Source organism: Oreochromis aureus, linkage group 20 (assembly GCF_013358895.1).
Source record: "Oreochromis aureus strain Israel breed Guangdong linkage group 20, ZZ_aureus, whole genome shotgun sequence".
Taxonomy (NCBI): domain Eukaryota; kingdom Metazoa; phylum Chordata; class Actinopteri; order Cichliformes; family Cichlidae; genus Oreochromis; species Oreochromis aureus.
Window position 1 is genome coordinate 9,955,492 of NC_052961.1, and position 11,796 is coordinate 9,967,287.

An 11,796-nucleotide genomic window follows, 5' to 3' on the forward strand; every position below is an offset into this window, starting at 1 on the left:
AGAGGTCCTACAGATGCATTATTTATAGGTCTTAAAGTTCTTCTGAGTTTTTGCTTTTTGGTTGTGCAAACAAACTAAATATATGTATGTTACCTTTCCCTGATGGCAGCCATTTTTTAAAAACAAGATGGCAGCTGCAGTCTAAGTCAGACTGTGAAATAAAAGATCAAAGAAGAGTTAAACAGTATTTAAATATTCAGGCTTTTTCAAGATTTGGAAAAAAATGTGTTTGAAATTCAAACTAATCTGCTGCACAGTTTCTCTAACTCTGCTGCCACAAGGACAGATACAGGAAGTCGCTCAAACCACATGAAACAAATCTTTATAGTATTTGTTTTATTTTACTCCAGGAGCAAAAGATGTTTCCCCCCCCAAAAAAATGTAACAAATAAACTGTTGTTTAATTTTAGGGTTGGTGTGGTCCTGACAGTCGTTGAGCTTGTCTTTGTTTTTAGGGTCACAGGTTTCAAGCTGGTAATCAAGGTGTGAATCAAATGGATTAAATGAGCCCCTCCTGGTCTCCGACAATCCTGCCCCATAGAGAACTTGTTCTTTTATTTTCTCCCTGATTCATGTCTGAGAATCTTTTCTTTGTTTGTAACACTAAACATGTTAAAACCTGAATTAAGGCAACAGAAGGTTTATTTCCTCGCCTGATGAGTGAAAACTGAAACTTTTTGCTAAAAAGTTAAAAAGCTTAAATTTTCATTTTCTATTGCTGTGACACAGGTGAGTGGGTCAAACATGAAACAGGAAAGTGACCCAGAAGGTAAAGGATGAGGAAAATGACTTAAGCTTCTTTTATTGTAAGCTCATAAACTTGTTATAGCTAGTTTGTTGAATAAACCACTGATGGAAACAAGAACATGATGAAATCAATAAAAGTGCTGATTTTTGTGTTTTTGGCTGTTGGTTGTCATTTATTTCATTCACATAAACACAGTTTGGGCAAGTGCTAATGGTCCTTTGTTAATTAAAACCAAACAATCACCATTCCAAGATTAATAAATACCACTGAAACAGATAACAGACAATAGCTGAGACTATCTTTAATCAACAGTCAACTATCAGCTTCAATTGAACTGACTTAACCAATGAGGGCATCAAATTTGGATTATGTGGTTTCAGCTAGGGCTAAACAAAAGGTTGTATTTGTCATTGAGAGGGTGAGAAAATAAAGCCTGTAAAGTTTAAAACTTCAATCTTATTTAATCAGTGTTGAACTCTGAGATTAATCCAGTCAATTTTTATTTTAATTGTTACTGAAATGTTGAAATCAGCACTGACGATAATGTTTTTCATTTATATGGATCCATTTCCACAACTTTTTGATCACCACTTCAGAACAACAACTACCTGACTACACAGGATCAACACTGAACTCTGACATTAATCCAGTGAATTTTAACTATAGTCACGCTAAAGGACAATTTAACTCATTAAATCCTGGTTAGTTTGTTACAATAGGTGTAACATAACTGTTGCAGCAGATTTGTTGGAGAAGCTCAGAAGAATCAAACTCAACATCTGATGCATCTTGGACACCAAGGAATTAGGTGCTTTTGACCAAGTGTTGATGACAACTGTTAATCAAGGTGTGGATTAAAGGTGCTAAATGAGGCCCTCCCAGTCAGTCAGTATCTTTGTGCACTTCAGAAACAACACGCTCAGGCAAGAACTGGATCAAGCCCCCACTGACACCTTAATGTGGGCTTAATGATGACACGATGCCCACGTCTCCCAAAGAATTCACACCTGTATTCATGTAAACTCAGCCACACCCACCTTGATTCAGACCCTGAAACCTGTGAGCCTAACGGTGAATACAGGGACAGTGAACGACTCTTAGGACCGCCTTGAATCCCAGTGGAGGTTAAATACCTGGCTCTCTCCAGCAGACTTTAGATCTGGACTCCAGTTTTCTTCACTTGCTGTTCCTCTGCAGGCTGATTTAGCTGAACTCAAGAAGATTTTTGAAGCTCTCAACACAAGATTAGGTGAATACTGGGCCAACCATTGCAGGACTATGAACTCTCCTCACTGGACTCCTCACTGGACTCCTCACTGGACTCCTCACTGGTCTCCTCAGTGGACTCCTGGGGGACTGGAGCCCTCCATGAATTCATATCTGAATCCAAACCTCCACCGAGATGTGGGAATGAACACACAGGAGCTGGCTGTGACCGTTCCTAAGCCTGTGCACGTAAAGAGGGGATGTTTTCTGAGCTGCACAGTAAAGTTTCAGTAGCTGGCATCCCGGTCACTGCAACACATTTTGACCTGCAGCGGGAAATGCTCTGGATGGGAAACTACACGGTAAGAGCCAAAATGATGTTTCAGCAGAGTTTGTTTCTTCTACATTCACCTTAAACGTTGCACTCTGTAATATTTTATATTTGTGCTCTTCTCTTAGGGTCATGTACAATCCTTCCTTGGACCTACAATGGCACGCTACTCTTCTTTCCAAGTGCACGCAACTGATGCCATCAGACACATGCAGAGTTTGGACACAGGCGTGCTGTTCCTTTCTAAATGCAACCTCGGATGTTACACTCGTGGAGGCCTGGTCATGTTTGATTATCGGTAAGTGTTACATTGATTGTTGATGACCTGAAGCTGTGAAATTATTCCTTATGTTATTGAATTAATGGCCATTTTTGGTGCTTTGCAGGATGGAAGAAGGAGCTGATATGCACAGTCTCCTCATGACTGATAACATGCTGCTCATGGGGGGATTACAAAACTATGTGGTTGAAGTTGACTTGAATACACTTCAAGAAACTCAAAAGGTAAGACACCAGGCTTATGTTTATCAAAATCCACAACTATCTATGCTTACAGCACTGGCACATCACAGACCGGACTTCACAGCGGGTGTCTGACTGTCTGCTGTCTTGATTGTCCTTCCAGTTCACAGTGGAGACACCTGGAGTGACAATAATATGTCAGACCAATCGTTTCTTCTTCTTTGGGCACCCTTCTGGCAAAGTAAGTATCACCTGATTGCATCAGTTTGATGAGGTTTGGTTTATATCACTCTAACACTGACCCTCTGTTGGTAACAGGTGACCCTTCGAGACTTGCGTACATTTAGGACACAAAAGTTTGATGCATTTCCTGGCGGCCTGTCAGACTTTGATGTTCACGGAAACCTTTTGGCTGTGAGTGGGTTCTCCAGCCGAGGGCCGAATGAACGTTTCCTCATGGTGTATGACCTCCGCATGATGCGAGCTGCAACCCCCCTTTGGGTGCATGTGGATCCCTTCTTCGTGCGCTTCATTCCTACCTACACGTCACGGCTCGCAATCATCTCACAGACAGGTATGAAGCTGGCTTCAGGATTCTTTAGTCCAGTTTTGTGTAGCATAGTCTTACTGTTTTTAGTATGTTTGGTCAATAAATGTGACACACAACTTCTTTGTCTGCTTTGTGGCTTTGCCATAACTGCCTGCATTCTGTATCTTTTTCCAGGTGAGTGTCAGTTCTGTGAGCCCACTGGCCTCGCCAACGTGGCGGATATTTTTCACGTCAACACAAACGGCCAGTTTCTCACGAGTTTTGAGGTCTCATCCAGCAAACAAGCCTTAGCCTTTGGAGATTCGGGGGGATGTGTGCGTCTCTGGTCCGATACTCGGGACATTATGTTTAACGTCTATTCCAGAGAGCCCTGCGTTGTGGACGCACTGCCTCAGCTGACCTGGAATCATAACCTGTGGCCCTGCTCTCCCATCCCCACTGTCCAGGCTACACCCAGCTCAAGGTAACACAATCACTAATGAGACTGAAGAGTTTGCATTAGAGCATTCATAAATATTGTTGTCAGATCCAATAAAAGTTTGTAAGATAATGTTGAGTCTTCCCCAGTTGACATAAATGGTTTGCTCAATATTTTAAAAGCAGTTCTCAAAATGAGAGTCTCATGTAGTTCCCATTAAAGGTTTCCATCTAGAACATGTTTCTTTTCAACAGATGGGCTCCTGGGATGGAGCCAGAAATCCCACAAACTATTGAAACTGTTGGCTTCAACAGTTATGTGGAAAATCCTTACGCCTGCCCCTTTAACCAGGTAAGTAAAAAACTGTTTTAAACTGTCATTTTTACAATATTATCACAAATTTTTAAAAAAGTTGAACCCATTTCCACGTGGTGTATTTTAAGTTTTTTCCCGTTTGTTGTTTGCAGGTCCCTGCCAACGAAGAAGGGACACCTGGTCATGGTTATTACAACCACGTCCCTGAATCTCCAACACAGAGTGATGAAGAGCCGCTCCTTCACACTGTTCCAGAAAAGTACAGAAAGGTTGGACTTGCTATGTTTCACCCTGGTGTTCATAGAGATACAGTTAATTATAAGATGTAACAATAAGATTGCTACAAGCTTTGATTTCCAAAACATGTGATGAAGATGTGTTTGTTGTGCTTCAGGTGACAATTAAATACTCTAAATGTGGACGGGAAGATTTTGACTTCAAACATTACAACAGGACGTTGTTTGCTGGCCTGGAGCCGCAGATTCCCAACGCCTACTGTAACTGCATGATCCAGGTAAGAAGCTGAAGATTCACAATGTGTTTGGTATGTTTTAGTGTTAATATGAGACAATTTGTAAAACTTTCTATGTGGCTTTTATGTTTGCATCTTAGGTGTTATACTTCCTGGAGCCAGTTCGCTGCCTTGTTCAGAATCATTCGTGCCACAAGGAGTTTTGTTTGGCTTGTGAACTCGGCTTCCTCTTCCAGATGTTGGATTTGTCACAAGGAGATCCATGTCAGGTAGGTTTCTTCCTTTTTTTTAGCCACAAGCAAATTTTCAATCTTTTGGGGATTGCAAGGCTTTTACATTGAAATCTCATTTTGTGGTAACTGCCCAAAATAACCTCTAATGTCTTCTTCCTTAAGGCCAGCAACTTCCTCAGAGCACTTCGAAACATCCCTGAAGCCAAAGAGATGGGCCTGATCCTCTCAAACTGTGAGGAGACAACGGGAACAGTCGAGCTAGGTCGCTTAATCCAGAGATGGAATCACTTCACCCTCTACCAGCTCTTCCAGGACTCTAGGATAACTCAAAACTTATTTAATGAATTCTGATAAAAACCTTGTGGGGTTGTAATGTGCTTGTGTCCAGTCCATTAAATTTCACCTAACATCCACCGAGGTTTTCAAGGTAAACTTTATGATCTATTGGCTCAAAATGGACAAAAATCCTTGTAACTTAGAAACTATGATTCTTAAAAGTGTGCTGTGTATTGAAAGTACTGTATAAAGATATTATGTCACATTTGACCTCTGACCTCTCCTTCAATAGACTGATCTGAAGGTCAAAGTGATAGTAATGCTGTATAGAGCTATTTAAAACAATGTTTCTTACTGTCAGTGTACAGCATATAGATATATTGGAACAATTTATTTAATTAAAAATGATTTGAGAAAGTTTTTTATTTCCTTCAGCATAAACATTATGACCTAACTTGTGACACCGTGTCACCTGCAACACACACACACGTATGACTTCACCGGTTTCAGCTGAAACAATTTCAATGTTTCAAACCATTCCAGGGTTTTCAGCTCACCATTTATGAGTTTTCAACAAGACAAATAAAAGATCTGAATGTTTGAAAATGTTTTGGAGAAATTTTGTAAAGATTAAATGAAAAATACTCAAAGGATAAATTCAATTGGTTTATTATTTGGTTACATAAGTTGAAAAAAGTTAAACAAACAGGTAAATAAAGAAATAAAGAAACAGGTAAAAAGAGGTAAACAAAAAAAGAGAGACAGAGGAGAGAAACCCCAACAATCCCCTCTGAGCAAGCACTAGGCAGGCGACGGTGGGGAGGAAAAACTGCCTTTAAACGGGCAGAAACCTCCGGCAGAACCAGGCTCAGGAGGGGGCAGTCAACTGCCAGGACTGGTTGGGGGGTGAGGGTGAAAAAAGAAAAAAGATGAAGAACGGAGGGAAGAGGTGTTAGGAGAGAAAGAGGCAGCAGAAGCGTTTTTTCTTTTTCAGGTACTTTTCCATGAGTGCTTTTTTCTCCAAAATTAGAGTTCACAGCTCATCAACTGTTTCTGCATTTTGCTTCTCGAGTGTCTTGCATCTTTGCTCTACTTCTTCTAATGTTGCTTGCGTTTTTTCAAGCTTTTCTTTCAGTTCTTTGGATGTTGCTTCCTGGATTAGATTTGCCTTGTGCATGTCTGTATTTCTCTGTTGCACTTTGTTGTGCATCTCTTCTAAATGCTGATTTCTTCTCTGGGTTTCTTGAAGCATACACTGCAGGTCTTCATTTATTTTCTCTTGTTGGTGCTTTTGCGCCTGCATTTCTGTGTTTTCGCGCTTCAAGTTGTTTAAGTTTAACAACATCCCATTAGTGAGCTCTGAGTTTTTTCTTTCCATTCTATTGATCCTACGCTGCATCTTTGAACATCGCTTTTCCAGTTTTTCCTTTTCTCCTTCCAGTGCAGTTGTTTTGTCCTTCATTTCATTACAAAATTCTTGCAGTTGTATATTTTTCCTCTCAAAGTCATGGAGAATAAGTTTTCCTTCCTTCTGTCTTTCTTTCTGTTGCTCTTTCTCTTTAAGAAACTCATTATTTTTGCACACTGTTTTAATAAGACTTACTTTCAGCACTTGGTATTTTTCCTCCACGACTTTGAGTTTGTGCTGCATTTCTCTTTGGCTTATGTCCTGTTCTTGCTTCTCTTGGAGGAGTTCTTCATTTTTTTCCAGAGCTTCATTGAGTTTTCCTTGGAGCACCTGATTCTTTTGGTCCATGTTTTGGAGATCCCGTTGTATCTCCTCAATAGTAGCCTTCCTGTCTTGAAGCTGGGTGGACATTTCTTTTAATTCAGTGCTCGTTTTGTTGTTTTCTTTGATCAGGGACTCAGTCTGCTCGGCCTGGCATTGTCTTTCTTCCAGGTGTTTATTTTGTGCTTCCATTTGTCTGCACTTCTCCTCTAGTTGAAGTTTCTCTTCTTCAATTTGTCTAATTTTGTTGTGTAGGTCGTAGTTTTCCTTCCTACTTTTCAGTAATGCCCTTTGGATGGATGTCTGGGAAATTTCTCCTGGGCAAATTTCCCCTGACGAATTTGGCTGCCCTGGGTAAATTTGCTTTATGTCCTGTCCTTCCTTCTCCTGGAGGATTTCTTTATTTTTTCCTAGAGCTTCTTCAAACTTTCTGCAGAGCGCCCACTCTTCTTCTAGCCCCTGTTCTAGCCCCTCAACAAGTTCTTGGGCTTGTACAATTTCCTTCAGAAAGTACTGGAAAGTATATTTTTCTTCCTTCTGTCGTTCTTTCTGTTGCTCTTTCTCCTGAAAAAACTCATTATTTTTGCACACTGTTTCATCAAACCTTACTTTCAGCATTGGGTATTTTTTCTTCACGCCTTTGGGTTTGTGCTGCGTTTCTCTTTGCTTTATGTCCTGTTCTTGCTTCTTTTGGAGGATTTCTTTATTATTTCCCAGAGCGTAATCTTTTTGTCTTTGTTGGGGTTTTCTTGGATACATGTTGGAGTCTGTAGACAGTGACTCTGAAAAGGTTTCCAAATATTTCCAAATGTTTCACTGGTCGAACCTTTGAAGGCTGTGAACACAACTGCTGCGAAAAAACGGAATAAAAATTGCTGCTTCTCACATCTATTTAAGGATTTAACTTCAAAGGATTTAACTTCAAAGGATTTCACTTCAAAGGATTTAAGATTGTCATAAGGTTTCCTTATGACATCATCAATCCATAAGCCAAAGAGATTGTCACATGACATTTTTGAATGGAGATACATATTTTTTTAACTGTCTTCAAACTTAACTTAATATTTGAGTGTTTCTTAGCTTTAGACTAGTTGGTTAGTCTACCCGGCCACCCCCCCGTTCGGTCAATTAAGAAAATATCCAAAAGTTGAATCTGTTCATCTGGACGTAGCGTTTTGTGGGAGAAACGTTTCGTCACTCATCCAAGTGACTTCTTCAGTCTCAGCTGACTGCAGGTTTCCCCAAACCTTATAAACAGTACATTTGCATAATGACTGAAACCAGCCCACTGAAGGAACAATGGGCTGTGAGGTCAGTTCCTCACAGCCTCACAAATTAAGAAAATAATTGCCACGAACATCCGTAGTGCTATTTTTGAAAATAAATGTGTTATTGCAACATCAGACAACAGAAAAAAGTTTCAGTCATTATGCAAATGTACCCTTTATAACATTGGGGAAATCTCCAGTCAGCTGAGACCGAAGAAGTCACTTGGATGAGTGGCGAAATTTTTCTCCCACTAAAAACGCTACGTCCAGATGAACAGAATCAACTTTTGTGAATTTACTTACCTGAATGATTGAGCATGCATCAAAAAAATTAGACTGCTAGTGTTTGCATCTGTGCCTGATATTCTGTCTTATTGAATGTAGACACAGGAGCAGGAGGATCCACGGGGCTACAGGACACCCAGGAGCAGGTAAAACACTTCGTTGTTGACCTGCAGTCTTACTGGACACTGTCCCAGTCTTATCATTAAGTTTGTTTATAAATGCAGAGTTTTCCTTCTGGTTTCTGAAACTGTGATTTGTGTTTGTGTTGCAGTCCTCTGGGCTCCTCTGGCGACTCTGTCATTAGAGAGCTGTTTTGTTCTGAAGTTGAGAACCGCAGCCTGTGTCTCTGTGGCATAGAAACAGTCCACTCCTCCCTCATGTCGCTGTTCAACATGCATTACCCCGACTCTCAAGGTGAGTCATGAAAATCTTGGTTAAAACAGATTGAAACCATAATCCATGGATGTTCAGAGAATCATTTACATTTATCAATGAATTTAGTTCGTTCTTTTCACCATCCACCTTTGAATATGTTGCAATGCATGTACCATTTCTGGTATAATGTTGTCGTTGCTATTGCAGGGCATTAGGTTTCATTTACTAGTACAATATTTTTATTTCACTTATATTTGCGTGGAAACCTTGTGTAAAAAAATTAAGTACATCACACAGGAAATCTGAATCATTTGGAACCAACAGCCATGTGGTATCTCCATACAGTCTTCATATCTTTAACCCCAATTTTTGTAGATAAGGAAATACCTTTACCGCAGAAAAAGTGTTGAAAACGTTGAGAGAAACCTGCACTGGCAAGAGGAGAAAGTCTGACTACTCACAAGTGAGTAACATTGTCTGAAGGAAGCCAGAAGATGTGCAGCTTTTTATAACTCTCTCCAAGTTACCCTCTCACTACTTCTGCAAAAGTGCCCTTCAGATATCAGTTCAGGATACTCTGAGAGTTCACGGCTCTCATATCACACAATGATTCTCAAGCCTTCCCAAATCATGTTTATTGATTCTGAATGTAACGGTTCCCTCTACCTGATGTTTCTGGTACTGCATGGAGATGATGTCATTTATCCGTTTACCATCCGTTCTGTCCATATTTACCATAAAGGAGTGTAGAACATTATACTTCAACTTTTGTCACTCTTGTAGATTTAATGGTACATATTTAAGGGATTAACAGCTTGTAGCATGTGAAGGGTGTAAGATGTACACCATGATTTCCTTGGGTATTGTTTTTTTCTTTTTGTTACAGAGTCATGAAATCTAAGCCACGAGGTCCTGGTCTGGTTAGACATAGCGTAATGGAAAACTCTATAATGCAAGTCTATAAATAAATTAAAAAAATAAAACAAAAACCAAGCATACACAGTCAGTATTGCAAACTGTTTATTTGTAGTAAATGAAAAGTGTGCCATTCAGTGAGCGAGGGAGAAAGAGGGCTGGGCAGTCGGGGACGGTTGATGTCTTTGGTCCATACTCTGGTGGAGGGGAGTTTGATAAATCAGTGGGAAAAGAGAAAAGGCACTTGAGTTTACAGTTGTCTCAGAAAGGTTTTTGAGAAGATGGACACAGGGTTTACTGGAAGAAATTAATGAACTTTATGTTTTAACCTCCATTAGGCCTAATATGAATATCACATACAAAATGCCCTATGTGAGCACAAATTATATACCTACATATATGTATATACAGTAAGGAAACAAATAAAAAAAGGATGGAAAAAAAGAAGAGAATGTGAATTGTTGGATTTATCCCACTGGGAATTCTTTACAGGCAGAGGAAAAGAAAAGGCAGAAAAGTTGCACAGGACGAGACTGTTTCTTTGGCGATAACTTAATATCCCTACAGTTAGGAATGTAAAACAAAAGGTGGTTGAAGGAAGGCAGACAACTTTGCAGATGAGATAATTAATGAATTGTTTAGCATTTGTCCTGCAGCTTTAAATCACTTCATACCGCAGCTCGTCGTTGATGAGCTGGCTCAGATTTTGGTACAACTTCAGTCTGTACAGATCTTTGTGATGATATAACCCCCCTACCAGCTGTGCATGCACTTAAAAGGAAACATTTTGGGAAATGCGCTCGCTGTCTTATGGAGCGTCCAGCAAGTTTGGATGAAAAGAGCAACTGTCTATCTGAACAGGGTTAGCTTTGCTTAGCATAGGCCAGTCTGACTTTATCCAGCTGTAACACAATGCACCTAATCAGCACCTCTGACGCCCATAAATCACATTAAATGTTTTGAGGATTTTTTTTATTTTATTTATTTATTTTTTAAATTACATACAACTGTTTTGCAGTTCCCGAATTAAAGATTTACCACATTTGTAAAAAACAACTTTAGATTCATGACTTTACTGAATTTAATGATTATAGTTTGTTACTTTACACAGCTGCAATAGGATCTCTCACAAGCAGTGTGACAGATTCATCCAGTGACTCTGTTTATTGCAGCTCTATGCAGCTGAAGTGATTTCTGTTATTGAGGTGCTGAGCAGACAATTTAGTTACACTGGAAATGAGAAGTTTCTTAGCGTAGTTTAGGATGGATGCAAATAAAAAAACAAAACCAAACAAAACACCTGAGAGCTGCTTTTAAACAGATGGGTGTTTCATTACTGCCCTCCTGAGACCAGAAAGCTGGAAACACTCACTGCAACCACTGCTGCTGCACAGGGCCACAGTTGCAGTGGTTGTTTATTTTTCCACCCAGTGGTCCCAAGGAGCAAGAATGGGAATACCCTTGAAAAGACACAGAAGCAACCTTAATGCTGTAACAAAAGTAAAAAAAAAAAAAAAAAAAAAAAAAAAGCAGCAGCTGACATGAAAAGCAGTTTTTGTTTAGTTTTTTTCTCTTCCTGAAGCAGCGGTCTTAAAAAAAAAAAAAAAAAAAAAAAAAACTTAGTAGGGGGAAAAAACAAAAAAAACACAATCCGGGCCCATTTAATGTGAAAGGAATCTACCCAATTCCTGACTTGATGCCAGACCAAGCTAACTCGTTGTTCCAGATAGCTTTGTCTTACTGTAAACAAGCTAAAAGCTCATTTCCCATAACGTTAAATCATCCTTTCAAGACAAGCCAGAAAACATTTACCAAAGTTCAGAAACCAGTTTGCATTCTTTTCTCCACAATATTCACTAATTTAACTACTTACGTAAAGAGTGTTAATCTCAATGGGGCAGGAAAAAACTGCCCACAAACCCTTTTAAGAACCAAAAACCCACAAAAACAACCCCCCTTTAACAAAAAAAAAAAAAAAAAAAAAAAAAAAAAATCTGCTCAAAGGAAGACAATATGTTATGAAGAATATGCAGCAATAATGTAACAACTGATTTTCCACTACAGCCTTTCAGCGCTGCCTATATGTACATTAACTACAGGATTATAAGAGGAGGAATCACCAGGGGGTCCATGTCCCAAACTAAGAGCCCACTGCGAGAGAACGACTTCGAAACGGGCAGTGTCGAAGGATGAGCGATGAGGTATTCACCAGC

The 11,796-nt window shown here is 39.7% G+C and overlaps 1 pseudogene; it reads left to right on the plus strand.

The window, feature by feature from the left end:
• Positions 1–1,727: 1,727 nt before the first annotated feature.
• Positions 1,728–11,776, plus strand: LOC116317206 (annotated as a pseudogene).
• The last annotated feature ends 20 nt before the right edge of the window (positions 11,777–11,796 follow it).